The sequence below is a fragment of the Vulpes vulpes genome, chromosome 4 (assembly GCF_048418805.1).
Source record: "Vulpes vulpes isolate BD-2025 chromosome 4, VulVul3, whole genome shotgun sequence".
In the NCBI taxonomy this organism is placed as follows: Eukaryota; Metazoa; Chordata; class Mammalia; order Carnivora; family Canidae; genus Vulpes; species Vulpes vulpes.
In genome coordinates, this window is record NC_132783.1 from 4038842 (window position 1) to 4059829 (window position 20988).

The window sequence follows — 20988 nt, forward strand, 5'->3', positions numbered from 1 at the left end:
CGTTTGCCTTTGGCTCAGGGCATGATACTCGGATCTGGGTCCGCATCGGGTCCACATCAGGCTTCCTGCATGGAGCCTGCTTCTCCCTCTGCCTCTCTCTCTCTCTCTGTCTCTTATGAATAAATAAACAAATCTTAAAAAAAAAAAAAGAAAATCATTTGACCATGAACATAGGAGTTTATTTCTAGACTTTCTATTCTATTCTATTGAATTATATCTATCCTTTTGCTAGTACCAAACTTTCTTTTTTTCTTTCTTTCTTTCTTTTTTTCTTTCTTTCTTTCTTTCTTTCTTTCTTTCTTTCTTTCTTTCTTTCTTTCTTTCTTCTTTCTTTCTTCTCTCTCTCTCTCTCTCTCTTTTTTTTTTTTTGAGAGAGGGAGCTGGGAGGGCCAGAGAGAGGAGGAAAGAGAAAGAGAGATTCTTAAGTAGGCTCCTACTCCCAGTTTTGAGCCCAACACTGGGCTCAATATTATAACTTCAAGTTCATGACCTCAGCCAAAATCAAGAGTTGGACACTCAACCAACTGAACCACCCAGAACCCTCAGACTGCCTTGACTACTGTAGATTTGTGGTAAGTTTTGAAATTAGAAAGTTGTGAGTCCTTCAGCTTTGTTGCTTTTTTTTTTTTTTAGCTTTGTTCTTTTTCAAGATTGTATTGGCTATTGTTGGTTCCTTGAATTTCTATGTGAATTTTAGGATCAACTTAATTTCTGCAAAAAAGGCCAGTTAGGATTTCGATAAGAAATGTGTAAATCTGTAGATCAATTTGGGTAGTATCGCCATTTTAACAATAATAAATATTCTGATCCATAGACATGGGTGTCTTTCCTTTATTTAAATATTCTTTAATTTTTTTCAACACTATTTTTGCAGTTTTTAGAGTATAAGGACCACCTGATTTCGTGGAAAGAGCAGTAGGTTTGGGATTAGTCAGATCTGGATTTTTTTAAAAGACTTTGTTTATTTATTCATGAGAGGCACAAAGAGAGGTAGAGACACAGGCAGAGGGAGAAGCAGGCTCCCTGTAGGGAGCCCAATGCAGGATTCAATCCCAGGACTCCAGGATCATGCCCTGAACTAGAGGCAGCAGCTCAATCTCTGAGCCACCCAGGTGCCCCAGGTCTGGATTTTAATCCCAATTTTACCACCCAGAAACAGTGACATTGGAAAGTTACATAATTTCATGGATGTACATTTTTCATCTGAATAATGAGAATGGCCAAACCTATTTTACATTAAAGTTAGGGTTAGATAAGGAAAATACCCTTAGCAATTGAGTCCAGCACATAGTAGGTATTCAATAATATTAATTCCTTTGGAATATTACTCAGCCATTAGAAACGACAAATACCCACCATTTGCTTCGACGTGGATGGAACTGGAGGGTATTATGCTGAGTGAAATAAGTCAATCGGAGAAGGACGAACATTATATGGTCTCATTCATTTGGGGAATATAAAAAATAGTGAAGGGGAATATAAAAAATAGTGAAAGGGAATATAAAAAATAGTGAAAGGGAATAAAGGGGAAAGGAGAGAAAATGAGTGGGAAATATCAGAAAGGGAGACAGAACATGAGAGACTCCTAACTCTGGGAAACGAACTAGAGGTGGTGGAAAGGGAGGTGGGTGGAGGGTGGGGGTGACTGGGTGACAGGCACTGAGGGGGTCACTTGATGGGATGAGCACTGGGTGTTATGCTATATGTTGGCAAATTGAGCTCCAATAAAAATAAATAAATAAATAAATTAATTGATTAAAAAAAACAAAAACAAAGGATGGATTTAAATTTTTTTATTTATTCTTTTGTGTGGCTTGGAAGCAGGTCCTAAAAAATAAAAAAATTAAAAATCACTTAAAAATTATTAATTCCTTTGGGAAATCCTCATAGCATTACATCAGGTCATGGTGTTACCCTTCCTTCCTTCCTTCCTTCCTTCCTTCCTTCCTTCCTTCCTTCCTTCCTTCCTTCCTTCCTTCTTCCTTTTTTCTTTCCTTCCTTGGCTCCTTGTCCAATGTTGGGCTTGAACTCATTATCCTGGGATTAAGAGTCCCATGCTCTACCAACTGAACCACCTAGGCACCCCTCATGATCTACTTTCTGATTGATCGATGTCATTGTTTTATTTTTGTGTGGACCTGTTTTTAAAGTGTAAGTGGCCTGTCTACTCTTGTCTGTTTTCTGCACCGTGGTAGTCAGACCAATTTCCTACAATACCGTTTCCAATTATATTATACTCTGTTGAATAGCTTGCAGTTTTGCCCTGGTACTTTCTCTATAGAGTCTAAACATCTCCAACTTTCCAGGTCTCACACTACCCTGTCAGCATTCTATTCAGGTTAGTTTTCTCTCTCTAGAAATTAGACCAGAGATTCTATGTCATGTAGGAAAGCAAAGAGAGTTGGGATGCCATCTTGGGCTTTCTGCCACAGACATCTGTCCCTCCATCTCCACAATATGTGGGCAACAAACCAGGTTTGGACAATTGTAGGCAGCTAGACAGTTAAGAGCGTTCTGTCTTGTAGGCTTCAGGTTGCATGGCTCTATTATTAAGCAGAACTCCTCTTTATTGATCGTGAAGTAGCAAAATAGAGACTCAGTTATACAGACGATTGACAAGATTGGAAATTTAGAAGATTAAAACCGATAGTCCCAACCAGCCATTCAAAATGTAAATAAAACAAAACAAAATGTAAATAAATAAGCAGAGAAAATATTACATTGCAATTATGAATATAAACATGATAGGATAGATCCTTTTGACTAGTTATCAGTCTCCAGCTGACTGAATCTCAAGCCTACCATGGCAACCAAAATTTATTTAAATCCCCAGTGTCCATCAGTGAAACCTATAACAATAAAACAAAAACAACAGAAAAACCCTATAACATTCCAATTGGTTTAACGATTGGAAGTGTGGGTTCCACACGTCCTTGGAGGTGTTGTTTTGGGAATAAGAGACCAGTTGAAAAGTTTCTCTGTGATTATCTTTGTAAGACATCGCAGTGGGCTTGGAAAGGTAGATGTGACTATTTCAGTCCAAACTAATGACTTCACAGGGCCTACATACTGACACAGATCCTCTTCCTAATGGACTCTTGTATAAAAATAGTCCTCCCACTCAGAGCTCCTAATTAATCTGGCCTGCAGTTTGTTCTGAGCACATATCCAGTTCTGAGTCTTGCCCCAACAACATTTCTGCCTCATGGTCATTATGTTTTACATATATTTCTCTTTGGCCTCTTTCCCAGTTAAGGAAACTTGTGCCTCAGCCCAGTCCTCATCTCCCACGCCATGTATCATCAATTCTAAGGCACAGATTTGATTTTTTTCCTCACATTTTAATACCTTGGAATTTGAGATGGTTTCTTAAATCCAATGAAATTTGATATGTAAATTCATCAGAGGTATAATTATAACCAATCTTTTCCCAGATCTTTTTTGAGATCTGGTTTTGTTCACCTAATGCTGACTGGGAAATTTATGGTTTTCCTGCCTTTTGCTAAATCCTGGTTGGGAAACCCTATGACAGGGTCATCATAGAACCCAGAGTCTTGGATCCCAAAGGACAGAACTTCTATAATTTTCAGGATGTCTTAGACATTTTTTCCCAATGTCTAAATATTGTGTCTTCCAGTGCAGCAGATGCAAGGGTCCCAACCTTACTTTTTTATTTGGCTTAAATGTCATCTATTTGTAAGAGCCCAAGGCATTAGGAAGTGTAGTTTCCCATATATAATATTTCAGATGTTCCCTCCTCTGTTTTCCCCACCCAAACACCCTGAAAAACTGTGTCAGTACTAAGGCAAACTGATTGAGCTGGTTTTTATTAACATTAGAAAGTCTCTGAGCTACTTGTCCATATAAACTATAATCCATTTATCTCATTATAATCAAACTTTGGTACATGTTGCTAAGCTCTTTGCTATCTGTGCCCTAAAAAAAGAAATGTTTTTTATATATATCATTTGCAGATCTCCCTGTCAGATGTCTGGAACTAATTTGATAGTCCTCCAAATTGTATTCCTAAACTTTTCATTAGCTTGTATAATAATTGTAGGGAGCAAACACCAAAATTGGTAGTATTCTAGGGAGCTTTATTTAAAATTGAACCAGGACCTTTAAGCAGACACTATAATAGGATCTCATCAGCTGCATGAAGCTCTGCAATTAAAACTTCCATCCATGAAAGATCTATCTGCAGAAAACTCTGGGACCTTTAGCATCAAAGGAACTGCTAGGCTGGAAGTATAATCACGAGTTAAGACTGTATGCTTTCAGGGCCACATAGAATTATTTATCAGAATCAAGACCCTTCCTTGCAAATCAGCTGATATTCCTAAAGCTGTGTGAAATGGCTGGGAAATTATATTTTGTAGCAGCAATATTATTATTACATAGGGACTCTATTTAAATGGGACCACCAGGGGATCCCTGGGTGGTGCAGCGGTTCAGCGCCTGCCTTTGGCCCAGGGCACGATCCTGGAGACCCGGGATCGAATCCCACATCGGGCTTCTGGTGCATGGAGCCTGCTTCTCTCTCTGCCTCTCTCTCTGTGACTATCGTAAATTAAAAAAAAAAAAAAAAATATTAAATGGGATCACCAGTCATTTTCCAACTTTTAAAAACATCAGAACATTTCTATTAAAAATCAGCATTAAAAAAATCAATTGGCAGTGTTAAAAAAACAAAATGGAATTAAGTAATTTTGAAGATCTAATTGGCATTATTAAATGGTTAATGAAATTAAGTGTATTGGGCAGCATCCCATCAGTAAGGAGAGGACAGCTCCTGAGTTATACAAAATCGAAGGTTTTAATAGGAAGGAGGGTGGGGCCGGCAAGCTATTAGCAAGAGAAAAGAAAGGCTTGTTTCAGGCCAGATCACCCACCTTCCCTCACAGGGGAGCACGAGGGTCTTATTATGCAGATGACCTCATCTCCCTTGGGGGGATGGAGAAGGCCCCCAGGATGGATTATCTTATGGGTATTTATGGGAAAATGCCTGACTCACCCATTAAGGTTTCTCGTTTCTGGGGGAGGTTGAAACTGCAATTAGGTTAGGTATTAAGCCCTGGCTTGGTGACTTGGCCTGGCCCAAGTGACACCATTTGGGGCCTAGTTTTCTTTATAACAGCAGCTGGTACAAATCAATACTATGTAAGACAGGAGTACTATTGGGATGTAGAGGCTATAGGCTCCAAGCAGAGTAAACTCTGTAATTGGTGATAAGGTCAGAAAACAGACAGCTGTAACTAGAGCCAACAAGTAACAACAAACAGGTGTGTAGTGGGAACGGTGCTGGGCAGTGGGGAAAGGGGGTGCTTCTCAAGCTTGGCCAGTCCACAGGGACTAACCCATGATCAAATTTCTTCAGGTCTCTTGTTTAATCATAAAAATAAGTGAATCTGGTCTTGTTGTACACCATAAATGGCTATGTTTGTGTTAAGTAAACTTGTTTTATTCCTAAATCCTGGAGCAAAATGTGTATCACATAAATATGCTGTGTGTATGGTGTGGCTTTGTTACAGGATTTCTTTTCCTTCTGTTCCTGAGGTTCTTGGCCACGCTGCTTCAAAAAATGGAGAAGTGGACCAGACAGAGAGGTGGGCAGCAGAGCAAGGTTTATTGAGCCCCAGCACACAGCTCCCAAAGAGGGAGGGGGCCCCAGAGAGAGTTTCTACCTCTAGGCATTTTATGGGTTTGTTGGTGGGCTGTTTTAATCCGATTAACCCTCTCTGGGCCGGCCACCCAATCAGGTTTTTGTCATCTACCTACCACATGGGAAAGGTTGGGGGGGTGCTCCTTCCCTCTTAGGGTGGGGCCTCCTGTCCCTGCCTGCCTCTCCTCTGGCTCTCCTGCATTAGCTTCAGAGAAGCTGGCATGGTGCTGAGCTCTAAGCTGTTGTGCAGTGAGCTGGGCTGGGGGTGGGTGTTGGGAAGCCTGCCGGTTTTGGGGAGAGAGAGAGCAAGAGAGCTGAGGTGCAACAGTCCCAGCTGTTAACTCCTACAAGCTGCGTGAATGTGGGCAAGTTATTTAAGCAGTCTGAGCTCTGCGCTTCAGTTTCCTCAGCTCTAAGATGGTCTCAGTACTGCCTATCATAGAATGGCTATTCATTTTCCCCTTCTTAAGTAACAGCACCCTGGGTTTTAGCAGGGCACAGGGTTCAAAGACTACATTTCCCAGCTGCCTTTGCGTGATGATGGGGCCATATAACTAAGTCGAAGTTAGCAGGTGTGGAAGGGACTGCACTAGAGTGCAGTTGTTTTCTGGAAGGTGGGTATGACCACTGGAACTCTGGAAGTCTTTTTTTTTTTTTTTTTTAAAGATTGTTTTTTATTTAATCATGAGAGACAGAGATAGGCAGAGGGAGAAGCAGGCTCCATGCGGGGAGCTCAATGTGGGCCTCGATCCTGGGACCCCGGGGTCACGCCCTGAACCAAGGGCAGATGCTCATCCAGGTGTCTCTGGAAGTCCTTTTGAATCATGAGAAGAAGGGTAACACTCTACAGATGGTGGAATGGAACTGAAAGGACCACTTTATTTTTTTATTTTTATTTTATTTTTTAAAGATTTTATTTATTTACTCATGACAGACACACACAGAGAGAGAAAGAGAAGCAGAGACACAGGCAGAGGGAGAAGCAGGCTCCATCCAAGGAGCCTGATATGGAACTTGAACCTGGGACTTAAGGATCACACCCTGGGCTGAAGGCAGGGGCTAAACCGTGGAGCCACCCAGGGATCCCAGGACCACTTTACACACTGGCATACTACTCCAGAACCGCCTACCTCAGGTCATCTCTTACATGAGAGAAAATGAGATTTATGAAATACAACAGGAGGGAGAAAGGGTTCTTTTATATCAGTTGAACCTAATCCTAACAGATAACTCTCTCTCTGTCTCTGTTTCTCTCTCTCTCTCTCTCTCTCTCTATATATATATATATACACACACACCCATACAAAATTATTATATGTAACATATTAGTATATTACATGTATAGTATTAATCAAAGGAGATAATTATCTAGACCAGGCAAGATCTGGAGCTCAATGAATAACTTCTGTAAAGTAGAATCTATTGATGATTTTGTCCTAAATCAATTATTACTGTGATTGTTGTAAACAATAAATTTGACCCATCATTCTGTCTATATTTATTAACTGACATTCCATTTTAAAGAAGAGCCTTCCCTTTTCCCTCACTAATGAATGTATGTATGTAAGTGAATATGTGTGTTTCTATGTATGAACTCATGGATACTTATTTTACTCTTATAGGTTAAATGCCATTATGTTTATTATTTATTTATTTTCATAATTATATTGTAGTGTATTTTGCCAGTAGACTAGCTCTTGTGTCCTTTTCACATGTTCCTACCATTTTGGGGGCTTACCTTCATTTTCTGGCACAATACCTTAACCCCAGAAGCATCCATTTCTTTAAAGAGGCCTGTTTTGTTTTGTTTTGTTTTGTTTTTTAAAAGAGGCTTGTTTTTTTTTTCAGTGGGAAGTGGTATCATTTCTTTTTCTTTTTTTAAGATTTTATTTATTTATTCATGAGAGACACACAGAGAGAGGCAGAGACATAGGCAGAGGGAGAAGCAAACTCCCTGTGGGGAGCACGATGTGGGACTCAATCCCAGGACCCCGAGGTCACATCCTGAGCTGAAGACCGATGCTCAACCACTGAGCCACCCAGGTGCCCTGGGATTATTTGTTTTTAAAGATTAATATTTTTTGGTTGCCTGAGTGGCTGAGTCGGTTAAGCATCCAACTCTCAATTTTGGCTTACATCTTGATCTCAGGGTCATGGGATAGAACCCCTCCTCAGGCTCTGTGCTCCGTGGGGAGTCTGCTTGAGATTCTCTCCTTCTCTCTCTGCCCCTCCCTCTGCTCACTTTCTCTCTCTCTAAAATAAATACATCTTTAAAAATGATTGACTTTTTGAACGATGAATATATTCATATGATAAAAAATAAAAAAGCATGAAAGGTGTCAGGGAACAAGAATGTTCTGTCCCCTTCAAGATTCTTCTAGCTGAACCAAGAATCAAATTGACATGAGGCAAATTTACAGGAGAAAATCAAATATAATAGTGTATGTCTGGGGAACCCACACAGACACGGAAATTCCAAAGACAGTCAAGCAAAATGAGATATATATGTCATCCTGAGCCAAGGAGACGGGGTAGAGGTCTGGGACTTCAAAGGGAAGGAAGCAATCCTCAGGAAGATGACAAAGGGTAAATGTTTGGTACTTGAATGTTTGGTGGACCACTCAGAAACAATGGGACAGAGAGAGGACTTTGATCAAACAAGCCTTGCTAGCTTGCTCCCTTTCCATCATCCCTAGTTCACACCGTACTGTAGTTACCAATAGTGACAGCTCTCTTCCTGGAGCAGATTCTCTCTCTAAATTATTTTAGGCAGCTGTAGAGAAAGTAGAGATTTTCCTGAATCTGGTGGGTCTTGGTTGCTTTTTAACTCAAAATACTCTTCATGCCAAAGTGGCCCATCTTGGAATGGTCTGCCTTTGGCCCCTACAGAGGTGATATTGTGAAAAATTAGCCTCTTCCATTGTTCCCTCACTCATATATTCAGTTCCCCTCTAGAGACCATCTCTGTTACCAGTTTCTTGTTTCCTTCCAGATACTCCACACATATACAAGCACACATGCCTGCATGTGCACGCACACATGTACACATTACTCAGCACCTAGCCTTTTTTACTTTATGTAGCTTGGAAATCTTTCCATATTTTGCCCTAATGCTATTGTTTCCATCCTACTTTCTTGGTCTATGATTATTGTATCTTGACTGGACTGTCCCAAAAGTACCCAGACTGATCTGACCAATGGCAAATATTAGTCAAAACTACCAAGTACATGTCCCATTTTTAAGTTAGTGAACTGCCATGGTGGCTTATAGTGGATCTCTTGTGTGTTTGATTATCCTGTACTTGTCATCTTTCCTCCAGATAATAGCATTACCAATTACTATCTCATCCAATTCTGAAACCTGGTAATTACTCTTGCTGGATTTAGTAAATAAAATTGCAAGTGTTCAGTTAAATCTGAATTTCTGATAAACTAAAAATATTTTTAAAAAAGATTTTACTTATTTATTCATGAGACACACACACAGAGAGGCAGAGACACAGGCAGAGGGAGAACCAGGCTCCCTGTGGGGAGCACGATGTGGGACTCAATCCCAGGACCCCGGGGTCACGTCCTGAGCTAAAGAAAGATGCTCAACCACTGAGCCACTCAGGTGCCCCCAAAATAATTTTTTTAATATAAGTATGTCCTGTGTAATATTTGGGAATATGGATACCACAAAATGATTCATTTGTTTGGGTCTGAAATTCAAATTTAACTAGACATCCTCTATTTTATCGGACAGCCCTACCTTCTTAGAATCTCTCAAAATAGCACAGACTGCTATCTGAGCTCCAGAATGCTCTGTCTCCCATTTGGCTTTCCAGCTTCATATTTCTCAGTCTCCCTTGAAGTTAGATAGAGCCAGGTTATTAAGTTTTCCAAAGAAATATAAGCAGACTATGGTATGTGCTACTTCTAAGCCTGCTCCATAAAATATCCCCTGTGCTTTCCTTTTGTGTGTGTGTGTGTGTGTGTGTGTGTGTGTGTGTGTGTATGTGCTTTCCTTTATATTCTTTCTTTCCTCCTCTCAGGGGCTGAATTTCCAATGATAGAAGTGGCCAGAGTGACTTGGGGAGTGATTTATTCAAGATGTGGAGTCTCAGTCAGCCTGGGTCCCTGAATGACTATGTGAACCAGAGCCTTCACCAACTTGGGATCTCTGGCCCTGAATGTTATTTGAAAAGGAAAGAAGTCTGTTTTTGAATCACTAAGTTTTAGTGGTTCAAACTTGTTAGTACAGTTTGCCTTACTCTAGCCAACACACACATTTTAACTGTTTTTCTCAAATCTAAATGCCCTCTACCCTGTTGTGTGCTGGGGCTGCTTGTATTGGCTTGTGAGAGCTAATGGGGAGCGTCTCTTTTCAGACCCTGTTCAATAACATCACATTGGTTGCTTGAAAAATGCCGTGCTGGGAATATTTACACCAGGGAAATGGACAGGTACCCCCAAATCAGGGCTCCCCATCCCCACCAGAGCTGTTTGTTAAACATTTACCAGCACACCACTGCCCTTCACTGTATTTCACTCAGGTGCTTATAAGCTTATACTTGGCATATTTTGTTACCTCTTAAATGATTTCCTTGCCTTTCAATTTACCTTAAAAATCTCTTATACTTCCTTGATGGCTTCAAGTTTAGTTCAAATTCCTTAAGCTTCTCGCAATCCAGTGTCTTAAAAATTTGCCTCCATTTCTAAGTGAGTTTTGTCAAATATATACACTTCTGTCATCACTGACACAATGAAGATGACAACATTTCCAACCCCCTGGAAAGTTCCCTTGTGCTCTTTCCTAGTAAAAACTTACCCCCCAAATCCTGACCTCGGGCAACCAATGATCTCCTATTTATTATTATAGACTCAATTTGTTTTTTCTAGAGTTAAGTGAAATATGTAGTATACACTCTTCAACATAATGCTTTTGTGCTTCATGCATGTTGTGTGTCTCTTCAGGTCCCTTCATGTTATTACTGGAGAGTATTCTGTGTGCACTACAATTTGTTTATTCACTCACTGGTTTTTGGACATTTGCACTGTGTCCAGCTTTGGCTTTTAAGAATAAAGTGCTATGGATGTTCATGCGCTAGTCTTTGTGTGGACATATGTCTTCACTTCCTTTGGATAAATGCCTATGAGTGGAGTTGCTGAATTGTGTGATAAATGTACATTCATGAAAAAAGACAAATTACTTTTCAAGTGGCTGTTTCCCAGGAAGACAGTCTCATTCTAAGAAGATAAGTTAGAGGTTTATTCTTTTTTTTTTTTTTTTTAGAGGTTTATTCTTAAAGTAAGTTTATTTTCTCTTTTTATTATATATATATTTTTTAAAGATTTTATTTATTTATTCCTGAGAGTCACAGAGAGAGGGGCAGAGACACAGGCGGAGGGAGAAGCAGGCTCCCTGCCGGGAGCTTGATGAGGGACTTGATGTCAGGTCTCCGGGATCACTCCCTGAGCCAAAGGCAGACGCTCAACCACTGAGCCACCCAGATGTCCCTTCTGTTTTTATTATAAATGATGCATGAATACAGGCTCACTTTAAGACATTAAATCGTTCAAACAACAGAAGGACAACCCTCACTTGTGACTCCTCCTTCCCTCCCAGGTAACTCACATCAGTTTCCTGGGGAGGAGCCTACCCAAGGCAACTGGGAGAAGCAGTTCCTGGGCCGCCAGGGTGGAAAGGAGACGGGGTACCTGAGCGGAATAGCACTGGAGCAACCTAGTCTCTTTCTCAGTTGCTCCTTCGGCTTGCTAGCTTCGAAAGGATTGCTTTTCACTTTTGCAGCATGATTGTGTTTAGAGAAGGACTGGCTATTTAGAAGCAAATATGCTTTTTCCTAGAATACACAGTGTTTGAGAAACACAAGCAGATTCTTCCTTCTGGTGCTGATTTTTTTTAGACTCCATATGAACCACACACCCCTGTGTGTGACTCGAAAGAAGTTTAAGTTTCTTTCTTTCTTTCTTTCTTTCTTTCTTTCTTTCTTTCTTTCTTCTTTCTTTCTTTCTTTTTTTTAAAGATCTTATTTGGGAGAGAGTGATAGAGAGCGAGAGCCACATGAGCAGGGTGGAGGGGTAGAGGGAGAGGTAGACTCACCACTGAGCACGGAGTGTAATGGGGGACTCAGTCCCAGGAGCCTGGGATCATGACCTGAGCCAAAGGCAGACACTTAACCAGCCGAGCCACCCAGGCACCCAAAAGTTTAAGTTTCTTAACATCTCTGTATTCCAGTCCTTTCTTCCTGAGGATACACCCTAGGTGGCAACTTAGCAAGCACGTGATCGTTTTAACGTCTGGAAGATGTGGGTACTAGCCATTGGGTGTTCTCTTTGCAAATGGTAAATTTATCAAAATTTTATCTCTTTTGGGGGTGGGATAGAGACACCTTCTTAATAATTCTTAGCACATTAAGTATTTGCCTTTTTCTTTAAGAACAAACTTCAGACTATAAATTCTTGGATTGCGGGATACTCGTCCCACGATGTGGTATACATTGGGGAGCTGTTTTATGGCCACTAGGATTTGAGGCAGAAGGTACGGATCTTTACGCACTCCTTCATTTGTTTATCCACACTTACACAGAGCACCCACCTTACTCAGGCAGTGCCAGGTACTGCACACACGACAGTAAACAAGACCGACAACAGTGCTGTAGAGAGTTTACGTTTGAGTTCAGGGAAAAGACACAGCTTATATATAAACCAGCAAAATATATAGGACAGTTATAGTGTGGTCAGTGCTATGAAGGAACTAAATCAGATGATGTGATAGAAAGTAATATTTGAATTGAAACTGAAGGATGAGAATGAACCCCTGTATGGGAAGAGCTGAGGCAGGGAGCTGCCAGGGTAATGGCTTTGGGGTGGGAAAATCATTTAATGACTTTAAGGGACAGGAGCCAATGTGATTGAAGCCAGATCACACTGCCATATAGAGTTTGGATATTATTCTAAGAGCACTGGAAAACCATTAGAGGCTAAGCAACAAAGAAACTATCTGATTATGTTCTTTTTTTTCTTTTTAAGATTTTATTTATTTGTTTATTAGAGAGAGAGAGAGAAAGCACAAACAGGGGGAGCGGCAGGCAGAGGAAAAGGGAGAAGCGGTCTCCCCACTGGGCAGAGAGCCCAACTGCGAGGACAGGATGAGGACGAGGATGTGGGGCTCCATCCCAGGACCCTGGGATCATGACCTGAGCTGAAAGCAGACGCTTAATGACTGAGCCACCCAGGTGCCCCATGATTTATGTTCTTAAATATAAAACATATTTAAAAACATAGCATATGAAACATTTGGCTGTGGGGTGGAGAAGGCGTTGTCAGGGGCAGAGTAACAATGGAATCCGATTCTGCTATCTCCCTGGTGACTTCCTAGCAGAAGACAGCAAGTGCTATGCAAACAGCAAGAGCAGGAAACTCCACTTTCAATTCCCCTCTTCATAACCACAGGAGTCCTTTCCCCTGGATTCCAGCATTATGGAAAAGACCTGTGTATGTGTGAGGAGAGCACACCATTGACAGCAAGACTTGGACTTCAGGGCCTGCCGGCTGGGAGAGGTCTTTTCTCAACTCCTTTTCCAGACGTTTTTGGACTTTGTCCGTGGTTCTCTGGACTAATGGAAAGTGCCAGTTGCATGGGTGGTGACTCAATGATCCGGCCACAGGACCTGTGTCACAGGAACTGGGGTAATACCAGTCCGTGATAACGAAAATGACAGTGAATAATGAAATATGAACAAAATACCAGAAGAAATTACCAAAAAAAAAAAAAAAAAAAAAAATCAGCAAGTAGCAGGAAGAGGACCTCTAAGTCTTTTGACCCAGAAAAGAAACATAAAGGGAACTTAAAAAGTCTTGTCATCCCAGAAGTTTGATATGTAAATGAAGCTAAATATAAAATAACTTCCTTCTCAGAAGTAAATTTGCAGCAGTATAAGCAGTCTTTAGGATGAGGATATAATTTATTTATGTTGCTCTGATGCGGCCTTGACGTCCTGTCCAGATTATTCATGACATGACTTTCTATTATATAAATCTCAAGATAAAGATAGATTTAACCTTTTAAGAAGCTCATGTTTCTTAGAGTATTGAAAACAAAAGTGAGATATTAGACACATTTTCTTTACTCATTTTTTTTCTTTTGAGGAGAGTGCATATAGAGCCAACCCTTTCATTATAAACTAACAAAGTAAAAATTCTTTTTTTTTTTTTTTAAGATTTTATTTATTCATGATAGAGAGAGAGAGGCAGAGACACAGGCAGAGGGAGGAGCAGGCTCCATGCAGGGAGTCTGACGTGGGACTCAATCCCGGGACTCTAGGATCATGCCCTGGGCGGAAGGCAGGTGCTTAAACTGCTGGGCCACCCAGGCTGCCCAGTAAAAATTCTTACATAGTTATGTATGTGTATATATAACATCTCTGTCTCTATCTCTGTGTGTCTGTATGTATCATCCCCAACTGGGTTATGTTTCAGTTGTGTTAAAATATACATAACATAAAGTTTACTTTACCCATTTTTAAGTGTACATTTCAGTGACGTTAAATATACTTGTATTATTGTGCAACCATTACCACCATCAATCCCCAACTAGGTTTTTTTTTTTTTAAGATATTTATTTATTTATTTATTTATTTATTTATTTATTTATTTATGAGAGACACAGAGAGGGAGAGAGGCAGAGACACAGGCAGAGGGAGAAGCAGACTCTATGCAGGGAGCCTGATGTGGGATTCGATCCCAGGTCTCCAGGGTCAGGCCCTGGGCTGAAGGCGGCACTAAACCACTGAGCCACCTCGGCTGCTCCCCAACTAGGTTTATCCCTGTGTGGAGCCTGATGCGGAACTTGATCCCAGGACCCTCGGGATCACAACCTGAGCCAAAGGTCAACCACTCAACCTCTGAGCTACCCAGGTGCCCCTAAACTTGGATAATTTCACTGGAGATTTCTACCAAACATTAAAAAAAAAAGAACACCAAGTTTCAGCAATTTTTTTTATTGTATGTAATTTCTTTTGAAAGTAGAAAAGGAAGAAGCATTTCACAATTCATTTTATGAAGCTAATATTACCTTATACCAAAACCAGATAAAGAAAGTATAAAAAAGTAAAGTACAGACCCATATCTTCCATGAATACAAATGCAAAACTTCTTTTTTTTTAATTTTTATTTATTTATGATAGTCACACACACACACACACAGAGAGAGAGAGAGGCAGAGACATAGGCAGAGGGAGAAGCAGGCTCCATGCACTGGGAGCCTGACGTGGGATTCGATCCCAGGTCTCCAGGATCGTGCCCTGCGCCAAAGGCAGGCGCCAAACTGCTGCGCCACCCAGGGATCCCAAATACAAAACTTCTTTTTTTTTTTTTTTTTTTTAATTTTTTATTTATTTATTTATTTTATGATAGTTACAGAGAGAGAGAGAGAGAGGCAGAGACACAGGCAGAGGGAGAAGCAGGCTCCATGCACCGGGAGCCTGATGTGGGATTCGATCCCGGGTCTCCAGGATCGCGCCCTGGGCCAAAGGCGGGCGCCAAACCGCTGCGCCACCCAGGGATCCCTCCCAAATACAAAACTTCTTAAGAAAATATTAGCAAGTAGATTTCAGCAACATATACAAGGACTTCTATACTGTAAGCAGATTGGACTTATTCTAGAGATATAAGGCTGGTTCAATATTTGAAAAGGAATCAAATATAATCTACCATGGTAACAGGCTAAAGAAGAAAATCACATGATCATATTAATTGACGTAGAGAGAGCATTTCACAAACTTTAACACCCATTCGTGATAAAAATTCTCAGAAAAATAGGAATACATGGGAACTTCCTCAGGTTGATAAAGAACATCTATAAAACCCCTCTACACCTAGCATTATACTTTTCTTTTCTTTTTTTTGCTAGCATTATACTTAATGGAGAAAAGGTGCATGCATACTTTAGCTTTGTATTAGTTTGTTAGAACTGCCATAGCAAAGTACTAGACTCAGTGGCTTAAACAACTGAAACTTACTTTCTCACAATTCTAGAAGGTATAGCAAAGTGTGAATAGGGGTGATTTCTTATGAGGCCTCCCTCCTTGGCTTGTAGATGTTCATCTTCTATGATGTCTTCACAGAGTCTTCCCTCTGTGAGTTTGTGTCCTAATCTCTTCTCATAAGGATGTCAGTCATACTGGATTAGGGCCCACCCTAAAGACATCATTTAATTTATTTACAACTTTAAAGACCCTATCTTCAAATAAAGTCACATTCTGAGGTTCTGAGGGCAAGACTTTAGCATATAGATGGGGGGGGGGCACAATTTCAGCCCATCATACTCCTCAGGTCGAGGGACAAGGCAAAGATACTCACTTTCACCATTCTTATTATGGTATTAGAAGTTTCAGCCAGGACAATATGACAGGAAAAATAATTAAAGGCATGCAGAAATAAAATTGTCCCTATTTGCAGATAACATGATTTTCTTGGTAGAAAACCCTAAGAAATCTACAAAAAACCTCCTATAGGGGCAGCCCCAGTGGCACAGCGGTTGGGTGCCGCCTGCAGCCTGGGGTGTGATCCTGGGGACCCAGGATCGAGTCCCACATCGGGCTCCCTGCATGGAGCCTGCTTCTCCCTCTGCCTGTGTCTCTGCCTCTTTCTCTCTGTGTCTATGAATAAATAAATAAAATCTTAAAAAAAAAAAACCTCCTAGAACTAATAAATGAGTTCTGCACATTCACATGCTACAGTATAAACATGCAAAAATCAATTGTACTTCTGTTTTCCAGCAATAAGCATGCAGACATTGAAGTTAAAAATACAATACCATTTACAGTTGGTTAAAAAAAGTAATACTCAAGTGTAAATCTCACAAAACATGTACAGAATTTGTATGCTGAAAACTACACAAAGTTGGTGAAAGAAATCAAAGCAAACCAAAATAAATGGAGAGGCATATGTTCATGGATTGGAGAATTCAGCATAGCAAAGATGGCAATTCTCCCTAAACCCACAGAAAAGTTTAATGCAATTCCTATCAAAATCTCAGTGAGATTTTCTTTTTTAGCTATACATGAGATTACAATTTATGAGTAAAGGTAAAGAAATTAGAATAACTAAAACCTTTTTTTTAGAAGATATTTATTTGACAGAGAGAGAGAGTACACAAGCAGAGGGAGAAGTAGAGGGAGAGGGAGAAGCAGGTTCTCCGTTGAGCAGGAAGCCCAATATGGGACTCAATCCCCAAATCCCAGGATCATCACCCAAGCCAAAGGTGACACTTAACTGACTGGGCACCCAGGTGCTCCTAACAAACATTTTTGAAAAAGAATAAAGTGGGAGGAAGGAATCAGTTGACCCAATTTCAAGCTACTTGTAGCTGTAGTAGTTAAGAGTGTGCAGTACTGGTAGAAAGATAGACAATTGAATAGTGGAACAAAATGAGGGAACCAGAATAAACCCCACAGAAATATGCCAACTAATTTTTGACAAAGATGCAAAAACAAGTCAATAGAGGAAAGGTAGTCTTTTCAACAAATGGTACTAGAGGAACTGGATACCCATAGGCAAAAAAATAAACCTCCACCTAAGTCTTACACCTTATATAAAAATCAGCTCAGAATAGATCACAGACTTATGCATAAAATAAACAAGTATAACATTTTTGGAAAAAAAAAGGAGAAAATCTTCAAGATCTATGGCTAGGCAAAGAGTTCTTAGACTGGACACTAAAAACACAATCCCAGGGATGTAAAATTGATAAATTGGACTTCATCAAAATGGAAACTTTCGTTCTATGAAAGTCTCTGTTAAGAGGTTGGAAAGACATGGGCAGCCCGGGTGGCTCAGTGGTTTAGCCCAGGATGTGGTCCTGGAGTCCCAGGATCGAGTCCCATGTCGGGCTCCCTGCAAGGACCCTGCTTCTCCCTCTGCCTGTGTCTCTGCCTCTCTCTGTGTGTTTCTCATGAACAAACAAATAAAAAAAATCTTAAAAAAAAAAGTATGGAAAGACCCACTTAGAGTAGGAGAAAATACTTGCAAACTATATATCCTACAAAGGACTAGTATATAGTATACACAGAGAACTCTCAAAATTCAAATGCAAAAAAGTAAACAATCCAGTTAGAATATGGGCAAAAGCTATGAAGAAACATCTCACTAAGAAGATACATAGATGGCAAAGGAGCAGGTGAAAATATGCTCATCGGCATTGGCTACTAGGGACATGCAAGTTAAAATCACAATGAAATGTTATCACATACACATCAGAATGGCTAAAATAAAAAAATAGTGGGAACACCAAATGTTGGCAAGGATGGAGAGAGACTGGATTTCCCATACATTGTTGGTGGGAATATAAAATACAGCCACTCTGGAAAGTAGTTTGGTAGTTTCTTATAAAACTAAACATGCAGCTGCCATACAAACCAGCCATAGTACTCCTGAGCAGTTATTCTAGAGAAATGAAGACTTATTGGACAAGAATCTATGCATGAATGTTCATAGCAGGTTTGTTAGGAATAGCCCAAACCTGGAGACAACACAGATGTTCTCCAACAGGTAAATAGTTAAACACACAGTGCTACATCCACACCACGGAATAATACTTAGCAGCGCAAAGAGAGAACTAAGGATTCACACAACAACCTAGATGAATCTCTAGAGCATTAAATCCTCAAAGATTGGGGTGCCCGGGTGGCTCAGTCGGTAAAGCATCTGCCTTTGGCTCAGGTCACGATCTCAGTGTCCTGGGATGGAGCCCTGTGTTGGTCTCCCCCCTTAACAGGGAGCCTGCCTCCACCCTCCCTCAAATAAATGAATAAAATCTTAAAAAAAAAAAAAAAAAAACCAACAGCCCAGAGATTATATACTGTATGATTCCATTTAAGTCACATTCTGTACTCTGAGACTTCTAGAAAAGAACAGATCAATGGTGGCTCCGGGTTAGGGTGGGAGGCAGGGGGATGTGACTAGGAAAGGCCATCATGAGGGACGCTCGTGGTGGTGGGGCTGTGTCCTGGCCGCGTCACTGCCAGGACGCTGGTTGTGATACTGGATATGGTGTGGCAAGATGTTACCACGGGGGAGACTGCGTAACGGCTACGCAAGGCCTCTCCCTATCATTTCCTACAACTGCATCTAAATTTGTATTTACCTCAAAAAATTTAATGACTAAAAAAAGACAAAATCTGCTCGTTCTGTTCTCTGGCTCCCCTTTGTCGGCATTTGCCTTGACCTCTTAGGGAGGCCTTGTTCTGGAAGCCTTGTTCTTACCGTCTTCCTGCCCGGGGCACTGGGTCAGTTCTCCAGAAAGTGTTTCTGATGACTCTTCCAAATGTGTCAGAGAGGACTGCACTTCGTCAGCTTGTAGGGGAAGTTGCAAGAACGTTTCCTTAGCAGATTTCTGGGGCTCCTCTGGCTAAAATTGGCAACAGGGATATTAGTGGATTGCTAATTCCCATTGGGAAACACAACGAGGGGAAACAATGAGAGTTTAGAGCTCTCGGTTATGTTCCCTAAAGATTGAGAGGAAGCCAGTGGGGAAGAAGTCAGTAAACAACTCTAAGTGGATTTGCAGCATTTTGCAACCTTACTGTGGCTTCTTTGTCCTCTCCCTTGCCCCTGCCTCCTAGAGGATACATTAAAAAAATTTTTTTTTGACGATTTTATTTATTGGGACGCCTGGGTGGCTCAGGGGTTGAGTGTCTGCCTTTGGCTCAGGGTGTGATCCTGGAGACCAGGGATCAAGTCCCACATGGGGCTCCCTGCATGGAGCCTGCTTCTCCCTCTGCCTGTGTCTCTGCCTCTCTCTCTGTGTCTCTCATGAATTTAAAAAAAAAAAAAAAATTATTTATTTATTTGAGAGAGAGAGGGAACCAGCCAGGGAGGAGGGGCAGAAAGGGAGGGAGAAGCAGGTGCCCCACTGAACAGGGAGCCCATCCATGTGGAATTGGATCCCAGGACCTTGAGATCCCAACCTGAGCCAATGGCAGAGGCTTAACCAACTAAGCCACCCAGGCATCCCTAGATAATACATTTGAATTTATTTTTTATTTATTTATTTATTTTAAATACATTTGAATTTAGATGGCTATCCCTAAGATATCTATCTTTGTAGTCCTTTTTCTATCGGTATATGAATTTTTAAAATTAATTTATTAAATTTTTTAATTTAAATTTTAAATTAAATATGAATTTAATTTAAATTAATTAAATTTAAAATTTTTCTTTATCAGAATTATATATGAAATTATATATGAATTATATATGAATTATATCAGAATTATATATGAAATTCATTAAAATATGAATTTTTTAAATTAAATATTTTTGCTTGTTTTGAAAAGCAAAAGGGAAAGGAACTCATGTTTATTGAGTGACAACATGTTGTGCTAAGCATTTTATATTCGTTATTTAATTCTTCTGGCGGAGTAGTCACTATTTCCCCCAGTTCCTAGATGAGGAAATTCAAGCTCAGGTTATGTGACTTCTCCAAAGATCAGACAGGCAAGCAGTGTCAGAGGCAGCTTAATGACACATGTCTATGTGGCCCCGGTGTCACACCAGTCTGTCTATCTAAAATCATCTATTTATCTACCTATCCCAGAGAGTAAAAATCCATGTTGCATATGCTGAACTATCACTTTCACATGGGGGACACATCAACTCTAAATTAATATATTTAGTGCATTCTCTAGGGTGGCCAAATAAGAGTTTGAAAGCAAGTGTCTAGCTCAGGTGAAGGCTAACAAACGGCCACAAAGTCTTGGGTGGTCTCTTTCATGAGGAAGAGTGCCTATGGCCAAGTGAAATTTTCTCTACCGATTTGCTTATGACATTTATGCGGATGCGCTGTAAATCATAGATTCTAGCAGCAGAGCAAACACAGGTGCAACCTTTCTAGTTTACTGAGAAGGAAATTGAGCGCTTACCTGCCCAGAGAGTCAGTTAGAGCCCAGATCAGCTGTCTGTAGGCCAGTGCTCTTTCCAGTTTAGCATGTTGCTATGGAAAGAATACTCGGTTTATTTTCCATGCTCATAGCCTCTTTTTTTTTTTTTTTTAAGATTATTTATTTATTTATTTATGATAGACATAGAGAGAGAGAGAGGCAGAGACACAGGAGGAGGGAGAAGCAGGCTCCATGCTGGGAGCCCAACGAGGGACTCGATCCCGGGACCCCAGGATTGTGCCCTGGGCCAAAGGCAGGCGCCAAACCACTGAGCCACCCAGGGATCCCCTCATAACCTCTTTCTATGGGTAAAGCCTAGCCTGCTGCTTAAGGTCACAGGCTCTGAAATTACTTGGCTCCACCTCCAGGATCTGTGACATGAAA

At 40.7% G+C, this 20988-nt stretch overlaps 1 long non-coding RNA gene across 3 annotated transcripts in view; it reads left to right on the forward strand.

Annotated features, from left to right (window-relative positions):
* LOC112934946 (uncharacterized) overlaps positions 1–20988 on the forward strand; it is a 46668-nt gene that overhangs the window by 13265 nt on the left and 12415 nt on the right. The window contains exon 5 of one of the 3 annotated variants that reach the window (XR_012000918.1): positions 9697–10742. The exons of the other annotated variants lie outside the window; for them this stretch is intronic. This is a non-coding gene — a long non-coding RNA (uncharacterized lncRNA). Of the gene's footprint in view, positions 1–9696; positions 10743–20988 lie in introns of those variants that run through there. 3 annotated transcript variants of the gene reach the window in all.